This window comes from Scyliorhinus torazame, chromosome 9 (genome assembly GCF_047496885.1).
Source record: "Scyliorhinus torazame isolate Kashiwa2021f chromosome 9, sScyTor2.1, whole genome shotgun sequence".
Taxonomy (NCBI): domain Eukaryota; kingdom Metazoa; phylum Chordata; class Chondrichthyes; order Carcharhiniformes; family Scyliorhinidae; genus Scyliorhinus; species Scyliorhinus torazame.
Window position 1 is genome coordinate 80,961,114 of NC_092715.1, and position 17,474 is coordinate 80,978,587.

The window sequence follows — 17,474 nt, forward strand, 5'->3', positions numbered from 1 at the left end:
CTTCAGAGTGGTTTCACAGGTCGACGCAACATCGAGGGCCGAAGAGCCTGTACTGCGCTGTAATGTTCTATGTTCTATGTTCTATGCTACCGCCAACTTCACTGATTTAGGAATTCTCATGTCAGGGGCTCCATGCATTGCCCGGTAGGGCCGTTGGTTGCGTTGGTGACTCCGCTCGATCCGTCATGTCCTCCTGCCTCACTCCTCGTGAGTGTAACCTCGATCTTTCTCTCCTGGCGCTTACTGTTCTTGTTGTCTTTTTGGCCCCTTTGTTGGTTTGAGGGAATTTCTTTAGCTGCTTTCTGTTTTAGGGTGAGGGTTGGGGAGTGGCGGGGGGGGGGGGGGGGGGGGGGGGGGTGGTGGATTTTGGTCACTTAGTGACCAATTTTTGGGATGAAAGTACCTAGGTTGGACTCTCTGGGGGAGAGCCACCTTTCATGCGACTGCTCAGCACATCCCCATCACCACAAGACACGCACAGAATCAATGAAAGTAAATTTTCTTTATTGATGCCTCAGCCTGTAAGTAGAGAATATTTAAGACTAGATTAGCTCAGGAACTACATGCAACCCTTCTTTGAAAGGCCAAAACACAGATTTGTTCTGATGGATTAATTTTTCAGTCTCCAATGGCTCAACTATCAAAGGAATTTTGTTGGAAAGGGGCTCAGGTAGTACACTGCTAAAAAGCACTGACAGGTATGTCAGAACTAGACAAGATGGGGTTTCATTTGCTGCCAGGAGCCAAAAACAAATGGGCTATCAGGTGACTAAGTGACTACAGACCACACTTATCTTTCTGCCATGGCCACAAGGTAAACATTTTATGAAATAGCATGAACGTAGCAGCAACATTAATGCTTAGTGCACTTTGCATGACATTTCATTGTTCATCTTTTTAATGGAGGCATTAACCCATTTGTTGAAAATAGATTCACACCTCAGTTAAAATTGAGGAGAGTGGAATTAATGTTTAAGTGTTTACCTGCTAATTACCACTGTTTGAAATTTCTTGGCTAATGCGCATATCCAATTTATTGGTGTTACTGCAATAGAAAATGCTCTATTTAAGTTACAAAGCAGACATCAAAATACTTGTGTCATTATACCAATTATTATTTAATACGTTGTACTCTGGATACATGTTTGAAATGTTGTCTGTAGTGCTGGTTATCTGGTGGTTCATTGGATCATCACCATATCAATTACAAAGAATGCATTCTTCGTATTTTCCTTCTACCACTGCTCGCTCAAAGTACCCAATTTATCAGGGTGGTCTAATTTCAACGGGACTGTAAATCTGTCTCCAATTCAAAATGAAAATGGATTTCATTGTACATGTATCAAGATCCGAATCAACCAGATTCCATCTCTGGTGAAAAATTCACAGAAAGCATTGTTGGAAGAAGGTCAAGGCAAATGTTACTTATCTCTTGCCCTAGGAGATTCAGGCAACTATTTCAATTGCTCCTGAAAGCCAGAAAGATTCAAAAAAATATTCCCCTTTTCATTTTTTGATTTGAGCCTGACAAATCTGCCTCAATCTGCCTCCTTGGAAAAGAAATATTCAGGATTTCACCTCAGGTCAGTTTCCTTGCTCATCCTATTCACCATCTATTGATGCACACCTGATACCACCCTGATTGCTTGTTTTCTTCTTGTTACAAAATTCAGTCAGCAAAACAGCGCGTCAGACAAGCCCAGAAAATATAAATTATTATTAGTCATTAAATTATTCAGGCTCTCAGAAGCTGAACGACACTTCATCAGGATTAAAATTCCTCTGGATTTAGAAATCTAGAATTCCAAGAGCCCAGCTCACTTATCAATTCTTCAGAATTCTTAAAAAGATGCTCTCTTCCTCTGAACAGCTAGAATGATGATTAATACTGAAAAGTATCAGATCTTGGATTTAATCCAGTTGATTGATTACATCCATACTTTGCATAAATTCAGTCAGTGATATTAAGTCACTTGGCTGAATCGGACTTGTCCACTATTCTGACTTTTTTTATCCTACCACAGATATTACTGAGTGACTCCTGTTTTCTGAAGTGGCCACTGTGTTGTCACAGGACACATCCCAAATTTGAATTATTATAATAATATAAACAATACTGCAAAGATCACATGAGAAATCGGTGAGGAAAAAGTAATGGCCACTAGAATGAATAATCTGCTGCTATTTATGGGCAAGGTTCAGAAAGAACTGTCACTTAGTGAGGTACCAAAGGATAAATGTCACCTACAAGACAGTATGTGAGCAGAGACCTTCATCTCCAGGTGAATAAGAAAGAAGGACTTGCATTTATATAGCACCTCCCATGACCTCAACGCACCCCAAAGTGTCTTATAGTAAAAAAAATACTTTTTTAACTGAAGTCACTGTTGTAATGTGAGATTTGCAGCTGCCAATTTGTGCAAAGCAAGCTCCCACAAGTATCAATGTACCTTATAAAAGGACAAGTATCAATGTGAGAATGGTCAGATAATCTCAGATAATTTAGTGGTGTTGGTTGAAGGATAAATATTGGCCAACAGAGACTAAATTCCCTGCTCTTTTTGGATTGATGTAACGGAATTTTTTACGGTCTTCGAGACAGGATGGCAGTTTAACATTTCATCTGAAAGAGGGTAACTCTAACAGTGAAACACTGCAGCGTCATCTCCGGGATATTTCCCCTGAAGTGGGATTTAAACCCACAATCAACTAGCTCAGAGGAGAGAGTGCCACCACTAAGCCACACCTATTGTGCAAGTGAAACAATTGGGGGAAAGAACTCTCTCTCCAAAAGAAAATAATCCTGTGGCTTGACTACAGTAATATAGAGAATTAGAACATAGAACATTACAGCGCAGTAAATCGATATAGCACCTGATGTGTTGGGTGTTCTGGATCACATACAGGTCACCAACACTTGAAGTAGTGCAACACCATTTTATTAAAAGGTTAACTATTTAAACATACTTGAACTGTGGGTAAATACGATACTAGCTTTAACTAAATACCTTTGCCTTGTCCTAACCAGTTGATGCACTCAGCACATGGTGAATGTCTGTGTTGCAGGCTGTGAGCTCTGTGCTCCTAGCTAGCTGCTACTCGAATGAGCGGGAACTCGGATGCCCCCTGTCTTTATAGTGCGCGTGCTCTCACTGGTGATTGACTGCGGTGTTGTGTATGTTGATTGGTCCCACTTTGTGTCCATCAGTGTGTGTCTGCACCATGATATACTGGTGTATATTATGACAGCGCCGACCTGTGAAACCACTCTAAAGCCCATCTACACTATTCCCTTATCGTCCAAATAAAATGTATGGTGATATTTATATAATTAAGATGAAAATTATTTGTTTTAATTTTATATAAATAATGCTAAAATTATTTCACATTTTATCTCTTTACAAATAGTCACAGATGTAAATTCTCATTTAATGTTACTTGGACTCATGAGGACAATTGTTGTCACAAGGAGAGTTTTAAAACAGTAAGCCAATGTCCATAAACAGGCCTTTATGTAGAGTTGCATTATCGAGGCCTCTGTAACACGTTAAATTTTGGGTCATAATATTTGTGCGACGATTGTTAAAAAGTAAATGAATCTTGAAGATATCATGAAAAAAGAGCAGTTCTTCCTTAATCCAAGCTGAGTACTTCGGTGGATTAATAAGGAGTGACTGAATACAAACACTATTCAGAAACCAGAAGCTAAAATTCTCCAGAGTGTTGAAGTGCTTTGTCCATTGTTTCATAACTGCATAGTTAAAATCCAAATGTAAGAAAGTAAAGCCGAGAAGTTGTTTGCAACATCACTGAGTGAGCATTTATCTCCAACCCTGGCTCTATAGGAAACAAGTTAATACTACTGACAAAATAATGGACAGAAGAATGTCATGCTAATATGTTAAGCAATAGTATGCTCATAAGGCAGTCATTTAAATGTGTGTCCAGACACATTCATTAAAGAGTTAAACACAAGCAATGCACTTGAGTACTTGGTGAAAGCAAATATGAACCACTGAGTAGAAGGTGTTTGTGAATAGTGCATGGTGGGACGTGGGTGCAAAGATTAACTTTTGTTTTCATTTGATTTTAGGAGTGCTCCAGACTTTGCATGCCCATTAGCTGATCCTATCTAAAAGCACCCAGACGAGAAGGCTAAACTGGCTATTCATAATTGTAGAATCAGCTGTTGGTTGTGTGTGCTAAAATGGAAGGTGGGGGAAGAAAAAACAAAAAGCCCTCCGCATAGGCTTAATGTAAACAAACTAGAAGAAAACATGGAGTATAGGGGGTCATCACTCTTCTAACTTCCTTAAAAACACACAAGGTATTAGCACAGTTGCGAACTTGTATTTTTTTCTCTTAAATATCTGTCACTAGTTTGAAAAATCAATGCATAAAGCCGGCTGGCAAATATTAAATTACACACTGTTGTCAGAAAGTGATCTGCTGAAATGTAAGTGCATTTGTTAACCCTTCTACAGTTTTTAAATACTATATGGTGGCGAATGAAGATGATTAAGCCCAGATAAGAATGAATCAAGCTTAGCAGGCAGCTCGGAACTGTGGGCTGGATTTAAAGCAGTCACAACAGGAACAATTGTGGAGGGGGCCGCATATCAGTCTCCTGATTCAGTCAGAGGGGAAAAGGGATTCCGAGCTGGTTGCAGTAAGATGTCAATTACGCTCATTAGTGAATCAATTGACATCCATTTTCCCTAACCCCACCACACTTTATTGCTGGTTTAGGAGTTAAATGTAGGCACATTGGCTGGGATTCTCCGGAAATGGGGCTATGCCCCCACGCCCGCTGGAAAACGGGCGCGAATCACTCCAGACTTTTTTCAAAAAGTACGGAGTGATTCTCCGATTTCAAAAGGGATAGCAGGGCCCCGGCGAGCGCCCTGCAGTTCCTGCTGCCAATACGGGGCCCTGCATCTCTGACCGCGGGTCCAAGCATGCGCGTGGTGTTCGTTTTACGCGCTGGCCCCCGCGCAACATGGCGGAGCCTCACAGCGGGCCGGCGCTGAAGATAGGCCCCCAGATCGCGCGCGGCCGCCGATCGGTAGCCCCCGATCGCAGGCCTGGCTGTCGAGGAGGCCCGCCCGGAGTCTGATCCCCCCCCCCCCGGCCCACCAGTGTGGCCAGTGCGACTGCGAGTCCGAGCTCCCACTGGGTGGAACCAGGTTGGAACCACGGCAGCGGAACTCGGCGGGAACTCGGCGGGTCAACCGCGGACAATCGCCGCAGGGGCCTCTTTCAACGGCCCCCGACCGGTGCCTCATCGACCGTGCGTGCGTGGCTGCCGGCGATTATGCGGATCGCGGAGAATCGCGTCCTGGCGCGGAGCCCATCGCGGGTCTGAGACTCCATTCTCCTACCCTGTGCTGAGCGTGGGGGCTCGGAGAATCCTGCCCATTGTTTTCCTGCACCCATCAAAGGCCGACCCACAAACCCTGTCAGGTTTGCCAACAGCTTCCTGGCTGGTTCCTTCATTGCCAGGCACTCAGTGGACCCGGCCTCTTAAGACCATAAGACATAGGAGCAGAAAAAGGCCATTCGGCCCATCGCATCTGATTCACCATTCAATCATGGCTGATATGTTTCTCGACCCCATTCTCCTGCCTTCTCCCCATAACCGCTAAACCCTTATTTTTTTTAAATTAAAATTTTGCAAAGTTTTTCATAATAAATAGTAATAATCCTAACACAGCAAAATAGAGTGAACATTAACATAGTGCAAAAAGAGAATATACAATAGCAATTGACGAGACGTGACCCCACGCGCCTCAGTCTTCCCACACCCTCCCAACGGAGCACTCACCCCCACTCCCCTACGGGTCGCTGCTGACGTTTTAATTTTCCCTGAGAAGCCATCGGACGGTATTATGCCCCCGTTCAGCAGCAGCAGCTCTGTACACTTGGCAAAATTATTTACACACATAAGGAGGAATCTGTTCGTGGTGTTGTCGTCCCTTGCTTCTCCCAGACGGAGTTCGCTGCCATTGTCGTCTCGTTCCGCTTCTACGCACTTCCGCTTCTGCGGCCCTCCTGTCTTCCCCGTTTTCTCTGTTCCTGTGGAAGTTAAGTTTGTTAATGTTTCTCTGCCTCCCCCCTCCCCCTCCCTGGCTCTCCTCTATTGTTCCATCTCTTCCCTCTACCCCCCCTCTCCCCGCTCCTGCCCCCCGCCCCCCCCCCCCCACCACCCCACCCCCCACCCCCCTCCTCTTTGGCTCGCCTTTCCTTCCTCTTAGATTTAGCTGCCCTTCCCCCCCCCCCCCCCCTCCCTCTCCCGGTCTATCTCTCCCTCTCATGCTTTGGCTACTTTCCCCTGGTTCTTGGCTACCTGGCTATTCTTCTGCTTGTTTGTTGGCCACAAACAGGTCCCAGAACAATTGGGTGAATGGGTCCCACATTCTGTGGAAGTCGTCACCTGACCCTCGGATGGCGAATTTGATTTTCTCCATTTGGAGAGATTCTGAGAGGTCGGACAGCCAGTCTGCAGCTTTGGGTGGTGCTGCTGTCTGCCAGCCGAACAGGATTCTACGGCGGGCGATCAGGGAGGCAAAGGCAAGGGCATCCGCCCTCCTCCCCAGGAATAGATCTGGCTGGTCTGAAACCCCGAAGACCGCCACTTTGGACATTGCCTCGAAGAAGGCTGTCCAGTACTCCACAAATCTGGGGCAGGACCAGAACATGTGGGCGTGGTTGGCCAAGCCTCCTTGGCACTGCTCACATCTGTCCTCCACCTCCGGGAAGAACCTACTCATACGAGTTCTTGTTAAGTGGGCTCTATGTACCACTTTTAGTTGCGTCAGGCTGAGCCTTGCGCACGTGGAGGTGGAGTTGGCCCTATGCAGTGCTTCGCTCCAGAGTCCCCACCCTATTTCGATCCCCAGGTCCTCCTCCCACTTCATTCTTGTTGTGTCCAATACGGTGTCGGCCTCTTGTACCAGTCGGTCATACATGTCACTACAGTTTCCTTTCTCTAGTATGCTTGCGTCCAGTAACTCTTCCAGTAGTGTCTGTCGTGGTGGTTGTGGGTATGTCCCTGTCTTCTTTCGTAGGAAGTTTTTTAGTTGCAGGTACCTTAGCTCATTCCCCCTGGCTAGCTGGAATTTCTCTGTCAGTTCGCCCAGTGTTGCGATCCTGCCATCCGTTTATAGGTCCCTGACTGTCAGTGTCCTTCTGTCCTGTCCCCGTCTTTTGAAGGTGGCGTCAGTCAGCGCTGGCATGAACCTATGGTTATTGCAGATGGGAGCTTTACCCGACATTCTGGACAGGCCAAATTGTTGCCGTAGTTGGTTCCAGGACTGGAGGGTGGCTATTACCACCGGGCTGCTGGAGTGTTTTTTGGGTGGGGATGGGGATGGGAGTGCCACCGTGGCGAGGGCCCAGAGGGAGGTCCCCATGCAGGAGGCCCCTTCCGCGCGCACACACTCGGCTTCTGGCTCCTTGATCCATCCCCTTATTCGCTCGGCCGTCGCCGCCCAGTGGTAAAGTTGTAGGTTTGGGAGGGCAAGCCCCCGCCCCTGGATTTTGTTTTTTGTAAGACCTTCTTTGGGATCCTAGCATTCTCCACCCGCCCCCCCCCCCACCTCCCACCACCCCCCCACCCACCCATACAAACATCATGATTAGTTTGTCTAGTGCTTTGAAAAAGGCTTTGGGGTGTAGATCGGGATGGATCTGAATAGGAAGAGGTACCTGGGCAGCACGTTCATTTTGATCGTCTGGACTCTACCCGCAAAGGAGAGTGGGAGTGTGTTCCATCTTTGCAGGTCCTTTTCTACTTCCTCTGTCAGACTGGTGAGGTACCATTTGTGGATCCCTTTCCAGTCATGGGCAATTTGGATCCCCAGGTAGCGGAATTTGTGTCGGGCTTGTTTAAACGGCAGTCCCGTTAGGGCTGCCCCACCTACTTGTGGGTGTACCGGGAAGATCTTGCTTTTGCTCATGTTGAGTTTGTAGCCCAAGAAGGTGCCAAACTCTTTCAGGAGCGCGATGATTCTGTCCATGCTGCTTTGTGGGTCCGAGATGTAGAGGAGCAGGTCATCTGCATAGAGTGAGACTCTGTGCTCTCTGCCGCCCCTTCGGATCCCCCTCCAGCTTTTTGCTGCTCTGAGCGCGATTGCTAGTGGTTCAATCGCTAGAGCGAACAGCAGCGGGGACAGTGGGCATCCTTGTCTGGTGCCTCTGTGCAGCTGGAAGTATCGGGAGTTGGTATTGTTGGTCTGTACGCTCGCAGGTGCTGCAAGTCGGAGCGGAGATTTAAAAAGCATGGGAGCTGCGAGTCGGAGCGGAGATTTAAAAAGAGCAGGAGCTGCGAGTCGGAGCGGAGATTTAAAAAGAGCAGGAGCTGCGAGTCGGAGCGTAGATTTAAAAAGCGCCGGAGCTGCGAGTCGGAGCAGAGATTTAAAAAGCGCGGGAGCTGCGAGTCGGAGCGGAGATTTAAAAAGAGCAGGAGCTGTGAGTCAGAGCGGAGATTTAAAAAGAGCAGGAGCTGCGAGTCGGAGCGTAGATTTAAAAAGCGTGGGAGCTGCGGGTTGTAGCGGAGATTTAAAAAGAGCAGGTGCTGCGAGTCGGAGCGGAGATTTAAAAAGAGCAGGAACTGCGAGTCAGAGCGGAGATTTAAAAAGAGCAGGAGCTGCGAGTCGGAGCAGAGATTTAAAAAGAGCAGGAGCTGCGAGTCAGAGTGGAGATTTAAAAAGAGCAGGAGCTGCGAGTCGGAGCGGAGATTTAAAAAGAGCAGGAGCTGCGAGTCGGAGCGGAGATTTAAAAAGAGCAGGAGCTGCGAGTCGGAGCGGAGATTTAAAAAGAGCAGGAGCTGCGAGTCGGAGCGGAGATTTAAAAAGAGCAGGAGCTGCGAGTCGGAGCGGAGATTTAAAAAGAGCAGGAGCTGCGAGTCGGAGCAGAGATTTAAAAAGAGCAGGAGCTGCGAGTCAGAGTGGAGATTTAAAAAGAGCAGGAGCTGCGAGTCGGAGCGGAGATTTAAAAAGAGCAGGAGCTGCGAGTCGGAGCGGAGATTTAAAAAGACCAGGTGCTGCGAGTCGGAGCGGAGATTTAAAAAGAGCAGGAGCTGCGAGTCGGAGTGGAGATTTAAAAAGCGTGGGAGCTGCGAGTTGGAGCGGAGATTTAAAAAGACCAGGAGCTGCGAGTCGGAGCAGAGATTTAAAAAGAGCAGGAGCTGCGAGTCAGAGCGGAGATTTAAATAGCGCGGGAGCTGAGAGTCAGAGCGGAGATTTAAAAAGAGCAGGAGCTGAGAGTCAGAGCGGAGATTTAAAAAGAGCAGGAGCTGCGAGTAGAAACAGAGATTTACAAAGCGTGGGACCTGTGAGTCGGAGCGGAGATTTTAAAAAAGCAGGAGCTGCAAGTTGGAGCGGAGATATAAAAAGCGCGGGAGCTGCGAGATGGAGCAGAGATATAAAAAGCGCGGGAGCTGCGAGGGACACCTCTGGACAGCAGGCTGAAATTAAAAAACATTTCAGGAGTGACATCACAGCAAAACTATAAGTTCATTGGCTGGTGTTATCGTGTGGGGTGCAGAGGTTGCTGAGTGAGTGCTTGCTGAGAAGGGGAGTGAATAACAGGTAAGCTCTTTCTTTCTTTTTCTTTTATTATCTGGAGGGGATAGCAGGGAAGGCAGTGCAATGTTCCTCCTGCAGAATGTGTGAGGTGAGGGACGCTGTCAGTGTCCCTGCTGATTTCATCTGTGGGACGTGCACCCATCTCCAGCTCCTCAGAAACCACGTAAGGGAACTGGAGCTGGATGAACTTCGGATCATTCGGGAGGCAGAGGTGGTCATAGATAGAAGCTTCAGGGATGTAGTTACTCCGAAGAATTAAGATAGATGGGTGACGGTGAGAGGAGCTGGGAGGAAGCAGTCAGTACAGGGATCCCCTGTGGTCGTTCCCCTTAGTAACAAGTATATCGCTTTGGATACTGTTGGGGAGGGAGGGGACTTACCAGGGGCACAGGTCTCTGGCACGGAGTCTGTCCCTGTTGCTCAGAAGGGAAGGGGGGAGAGGAGTAAAGCATTAATCATTGGAGACTCCATAGTTAGGGGGATAGATGGGTGATTCTGTAGGAACGAGAGAGACTCGCGGTTGGTGTGTGCCTCCCAGGTACCAGGGTGCGTGATGTCTCGGATCGTGTTTTCGGGATCCTTCAGGGGGAGGGGGAGCAGCCCCAAGTCGTGGTCCACATAGGTACCAACTACATAGGTAGGAAAAGGGATAGGGATGTAAGGCAGGAATTCAGGGAGTGAGGGTGGAAACTTAGATCTAGGACAAACAGAGTTATTATCTCTGGGTTGTTACCCGTGCCACGTGATAGCGATGCGAGGAATAGGGAGAGAGAGGAGTTGAACACGTGGCTACAGAGATGGTGCAGGAAGGAGGGTTTTAGATTTCTGGATAATTGGTGCTCATTCTGGGGTCAGTGGGACCTCTACAAACGGGATGGTCTACACCTGGACCAGAGGGGTACAAATATCCTGGGGGGGAAATTTGCTAATGCTCTTCAGGAGGGTTTAAACTAGTACAGCAGGGGCTTGGAAACCTGAATTGTAGCTCCAGTATACAGGAGGTTGAGAGTAGTGAGGTCATGAGTAAGGTTTCAAAGTTGCAGGAGTGTACCGGCAGGCAGGAAGGTGGTTTAAAGTGTGTCTTCTTCAATGCCAGGAGCATCCGGAATAAGGTGGGTGAACTTGCGGCATGAATTGGTACCTGGGACTTCGATGCTGTGGCCATTTCGGAGACATGGATAGAGCAGGGACTGGAATGCTTGTTGCAGGTGCCGGGGTTTAGATATTTCAGTAAGCTCAGGGAAGGTGGTAAAAGAGGGGGAGGGGTGGCATTGTTAGTCAAGGACAGTATTACGGTGGCAGAAAGGACGTTTGATGAGGACTCGCCTAATGAGGTGGTATGGGCTGAGGTTAGAAACAGGAAAGGAGGACCTGTTCGGGGTTTTCTATAGGCCTCCGAAAAGTTCCACAGATGTAGAAGAAAGGATTGCAAAGATGATTCTGGATAGGAGCGAAAGCAACAGGGTAGTTGTTATGGGGGGCTTTAACTTTCCAAAAATTGACTGGAAACGTTATAGTTTGAGTACTTTAGATGGGTCTGCTTTTGTCCAATGTGTGCAGGAGAGTTTCCTTACACAGTATGTAGATAGGCCAACGAGAGGCGAGGCCATATTGGATTTGGTACTGGGTAATGAACCAGGACAGGTGTTAGATTTGGAAGTAGGTGAGCACTTTGGTGATAGTGACCACAATTCCACTGCGTTTACTTTAGTGATGGAAAGGGATATATATATACTGCAGGGCAAGAGTTATATCTGGGGCAAAGGCAATTATGATGTGATGAGGCAAGACTTTGGATGCATCGGATGGAGAGAAAAACTGTAGGGGATGGGCACAATGGAAATGTGGAGCTTGTTCAAGGAACAGCTACTGCGTGTCCTTGATAAGTATGTACCTGTCAGGCAGGGAGGAAGTGGTTTACTAAAGCAGTCGAAACATTTGTCAAGAGGAAGAAGGAGGCTTATGTAAAGATGAGACATGAAGGTTCAGTTAGGGCACTCGAGAGTTACAAGTTAGCTATGAAGGACCTAAAGAGAGAGCTAAGAAGAGCCAGGAGGGAACATGAGAAGTCTTTGGCAGGTAGGATCAAGGATAACCCTGAAGCTTTCTATAGATATGTCAGGAATAAACGAATGACTAGGGTAAGAGTAGGGCCAGTCAAAGACAGTCGCGGGAAGTTGTGCTTGGAGTCCGAGGAGATAGGAGAGGTGCTAAATGAATATTTTTCATCAGTTTTCACACAGGAAAAAGACAATGTTGTCGAGGAGAATACTGAGATTCAGGCTACTAGACTAGACGGGATTGAGGTTCATAAGGAGGAGGTGTTAGCAATTCTGGAAAGTGTGAAAATAGATAAGTCCCCTGGGCCGGATGGGATTTATCCTCGGATTCTCTGGGAAGCTAGGGAGGACCAGGCAATATCCTCACTAAAATAAATTATCCTGGCATTACCCTTTCCTCTCCGAACACTGCATTCACCTCATGGGTTCCCTGAGGGTACTAGAACATAGAACATAGAACATAGAAGATTACAGCGCAGTACAGGCCCTTCGGCCCTCAATGTTGCGCCGACCTGTGAAACCACTCTGAAGCCCATCTACACTATTCCCTTATTGTCCATATGTCTATCCAATGACCATTTGAATGTCCTTTGTGTTGGCAAGTCCACTACTGTTGCAGGCAGGGCATTCCACGCCCTTACTACTCGCCAGTGTCCACCTTCTGAGGCCACCTCACTTGACATGTTGACGGTTGGAGGAACCTGTTATGCGCCTATTGGCTGCCATGTTTTCCTATATTACAACTGCGACTGACTACACTTCAAAAGTGTTTCACTGTTTGATGAAGGGTTGCCCACCAGTGGGTACACAGGACACATTTCAGCCTGCCATGCCGCACCAACCAACCCGTGGAACGAATGTTGAAAATGCAGGTAAGTGAAGTCAAAGGTTTCGCAAGAAGCTACACCTCTAATCACAGGACACAATCACTAGAGAGCCCCTCGACAGCAAATGTGGGAGAGAAAATCTGGGAATTTCAGCTCTCATTCACGTTGGGCGGGTGCGGTGACAAGAACGGAAAATATCACGAGAAGGCCAAAGTTGCATTTCACTTTGATGCAGAAGCAGGAAATGACTGTCCCTTTCTCCTGTCAGTGGTGGGCTATTCTACATCACAAACCTCATTGTAATAAATTACCATATCATTATCAGGTCTATATGCCGGAATCATTCCCCACATCAAAAAATGTGTCCAAGGTGGTGTGATGTCAGAATGGCACAAAGTGAGATTGTCCTCAGAAGCTGGGCACTGACGAGTCATACTCCCAAGGAGCTCAAAGGTGAATGCAGTGTTCGAGGAGAGGGTAATGCCTTGGTAATTTGACGAGGTGCCGGGGGTGACAGGGCAATAACAAGGCCAATTGATCAATATAGTGTGCTGCCCACACCATAACACAATTGACATGGGCAGGAGTGGGTAGGCCGTTTTACAAAAACACTTTTGTAAAGACGGGAAGGAAGTGGGAGACATCATTTGGTGGTGTCCCTTGTGCATCAGGGAGATCAACATCTCCCCACTTGAGATCCGGAACATGCCCTCTCACCCCCACACTCCCTTCCCTCCTAGGTTCCCTCCCTGTCCAAGGCCCATGGCCTACCTTGGGTCCTGGGTCCGGAAGCCATGGCTGCCTTCCTTGTGGGATTGCTTGCAACCCCAGCAGCGCCCACTGTTCACTCCTGGAGCTGCTGGAGCTGCCAGCCAATCACCCTTACTAAAAATGCTCATTTTCAGCTGTATAAATAAAGTTGTGGCTGGTTACTTCTTTTAAATATACTAAGGGGTATATTTTAATGGCAAGGAAAGAAACAATTATGTTCTATTACATTACCTGCTTGCCCTCGGTCAGGGAAGATATATTTGCGATTACGAAATTAATTTATTGGAAACCAGAATAACTACCTAACAGGTGTAAATTTGAGCACACTTTCCTCCCAATTCCCAACTGTGGCCATAGAGAAAACTCTATACCACCATTTCCTGTGGGGATGCCTCACCCAGTTTAAGTCAATATTGGAAAATTGAAAGTGTGTCTGAAGGGTAAGGCTCCAGCCAGGATTCTGAAGTCAGAAATTATTCCTTACAAGTGTTTTGGATGCAAATTTAAATGGTATTTTGATGGTTGCAAAATAGCTCCAAAAATAAACTTCTGATTAGATTTGATGTTTAACAGTAAAACTGCCAACAGCAATTTTGTAAATCAAGGGAAGGAAAACATTTTTTAACGTGTGGTTAGGAATTGGTGTAACATAACTATAAAGTATACAATTCTTTCCATTCCTGTATTTCTTTCTGCTAAAAAAAGGACTTCAGTTATGATAAACTGGAACGCATTCAATAAAGCAGACACATCCGTGTAAAGCTGCTCCATTTTACAAGTGCAGCACTCCTGTCCTGCTAAAGAGATATTTTTGAATAGAATGTTTCTCTAGGACTCAGCTTTGTACCCTTACGTCCCCACCTCAATGAATTCCGGGCTCGGCATGATGTTGAACTTTTCTTTCGCCGCCTTCGTCTCCGTGCCCACTTCTTTGGGCAAGAATCCTCCCCCCGTTCCACTGATCCCTTCATGTGCCTCTAACATTCTGCCTCCAAGTGAACCCCCCCCCGCCGGGACAATTACCTGCCCTTGATCTTTTCATTGAGAACTGTCGACGGGACATTGGCCATCTTAATTTTTCTGTCCCCCTCACCCATTCCAACCTCTCTCCTTCTGAACTTTCTGCCTCGCAGAGGCTGAGCGCCAACTCTCAGATACTTCCTCTTACCTCCCCCTGGACCATGACCAGACCGCTGAACATCAAGCCACTATCTCCAACACCGTTAGCGACTTCATTTCCTCCGGATGCCTTCCCCCTACGGCTTCCAACCTCATAGTCTCCCAACCCCAGACAGCCCACTTTTACCTACTTCCCAAAATCCACAAAAAGGACTGTCCCGGCAGCCCATTGTGTCAGCATGCTCCTGCCCCACCAAACCTATTTCCTCTTATCTTGACTCCATCCTCACTCTTCTGGTCCATTCCCTCCCCACCTACATCCGGGATTCCTCTGATGCCCTGCATCATAGTGACAGCTTCCAGTTCGCGGGCCCTAACCTATCTACCATGGATGTGCAATCCCTCTACACCTCCAGCACACACTAGGATGGCCTGAGAGTTCTTCGCTTCTTTCTCGAAAAGAGGCCCGGACAATTCCCATCCATCACCACACCCCTCCACCTGGCTGAACTCGTTCTATCTCTCAACAACTTCTCCTTTAACTCATCTCACTTTCTCCAAATCAAAGGTGTAGCAATGGGTACCCGCATGGGTCCTAGCTATGCTTGCCTTTTTATGGGGTATGTGGAACATTCCTTGTTCCAGGCCTATCCGGGCCCCCTCCCACAACTCCTTTCTGGTGCCGCTTCATGCTCTCGTCCGGACCTGGAAAAATCCATCAACTTCGCTTCCAGTTTCCACCCCTCCATCACTTTCCCCTGGTCCACCTCAGACACTTCCCTTCCTTTCCTTGATCTTTCTGTCTCCATTTCCGGCAATAGACTATCTACTAACATCCACTACAAGCCCACTGACTCCCACAGAAATCTGGACTACAGCTCTTCGCACCCTACACCCTGTAAGGACTCCATCCCTTTCTCTCAACTCCTTTGACTCCATCGCATTTGTTCCGATGATGCCACTTTCCAAAATGGTGCTTCGAAAATGTGTTCCTTCTTCCTCAACCGTGATTTCCCACCTACAATTGTGGACAGAGCCCTCAACAGTGTGCGGTCCATCCCCCGTGCCACGACCCTTGCCCCCTCCACTCCCTCCCAGAACAATTCTCACATTTCATCCCACCAGCCTCCGTATGCAAAGCAAAATCCTCCGCCATTTTTGCCAACTCCAGCGTGATGCCACCACCAAACACATCTTCCCTTCACTCCCTCTGTCAGTATTCCGCAGAGACCGTTCCCTCCGAGACAATCTAGTCTACTCTTCCACCATACCCAGTACCTCTCCTATCACCCATGGCACCTTCCCATGCAATCGCAGAAGGTGTAACACCTGCCCCTTTACCTCTTCCATGCTTAACATCCCAGGCCCAGAACACTCATTCCAGGTTAAGCAGCGTTTCACTTGCATCTCTTCCAATTTGGTCTACTGCATTCGCTGCTCCCAATGTGGCCTCCTCTATATCGGAGAGACCAAACGCAGACTGGGTGATTGCTTTGCTGAGCATCTTCGGTCTGTGCGCATTCAGGATCCTGACTTTCCTGTTGCTTGCCATTTTAACAAAAGACTCGACTCCCACGCCCACATGTCTGTTCTTGGCCTGCTGAAATGTTCCAGTGAAGCGCAACGCAAACTGGAGGAAAAACATCTCATCTTCCGGTTAGGCACGCTACAGCCTTCCGGCCTGAACATCGAATTCAACAACTTCAGATGATCAGTTCTATCCCACCTCAACCCATGTGTTTTCATTTCATTTTAACTATCTTTTACCATTTCTTTCTTTCTTAACATACATTTAATTTCCCCCCAGCCCCCCCAATCTTATTCACCTTTCCTTCACCTTTCTCCTCTTTGGTTCCCCCTTCCCCTCCCCCACATCTACAGTTCATCCCCTGATGTTAGTTTCCCTGCTGTTTGACCTTTCACATCTTTTGTCCTCTCTGGGGACTGCCATTAACACTCTTTCCCCTTGGCTTCTGTGGCCATTAGCACCCGGTTTCCCTGGGTTTCTGTGGCTATGACTCATCTTTCATTCTCACTCCACAGTATAAATATTTCCCACTTACTCTGTCTGTTAGCTTTGACAAAGAGTCATCGGACTCGAAACATTAGCTCTTTTCTCTAACTACAGATGCTGCCAGACTTGTTGAGATTTTCCAGCATTTTCTCTTTTGTTTCTGATTCCAGCATCCACAGTTATTTGCTTTTATCCAGTGGTTACTTTAGGTTTGACTATCCCAACGTACACCTAGCCAGCCTCCAACATTCTGCCCTCTATAAGCTTCAGATCACCCAAAACCATGCTGCCTGTCCTACAAAGTCACATTCATCCACTACTCCTCTGCTAACTCACCTACATTGGCTTTTGTTTAAACAATACCCATTGTTGATTTCAAACACCTCTGTAATGTCCCACATGGAACCTACGGGGTGGGAATGCTTGTCTTCCTCGTGCTCCTTGCGGAGTATGAGCTCCCCCGCTAGGGGCGGGGTATCTCAATTAAACCATGTATATAAGGTCAACTAGTCAGGCACCGACCTGAACAGGAGCCCGGGAGCGATCTACCAGGTAGCGTAAGTATCGTTTCTGTAAGTAAAACTTAGTTTCTTATTTTACTCGGTGTGGACACCCCGTGTCCTTATTAAACCCTCGTTGGCCTCCCACATACATACCTCTGTAATCTCCTTTGGCACACAACCCTCAGATATCTGCACTCCCCTAATTCTGCCATTTTGAGCACCAGGATTTTTAATTGCTCCATGACTTTGGTATTCAAGGCCCAAAGCCCTAGAAACTCTCCCTAAACCTCTTTGTCGCTCCACCTCACTTTCCACCTTTAAAATCGATGACTAGAATTTTTTTGGCCCCACCCATTGACGGGATCTTCCAGTCTGGCTAAAGGAAATGGACTTATGGCCGACCCATTGCATCTGCCATGGTTGTACCTACCGTGGCTAGACCAGGAAAATCCCGGCCTACGTCTTTGAACAAGTTTTTCGACATCTGCCCAAATATCTCCTATGTGGTTATAAATTTTGCTTTATAGCTCTCCTGTGAAGGACCTTGGAACATTTTGCTACCTTCAAGGGACCATATAGATTGATGTTGTTGA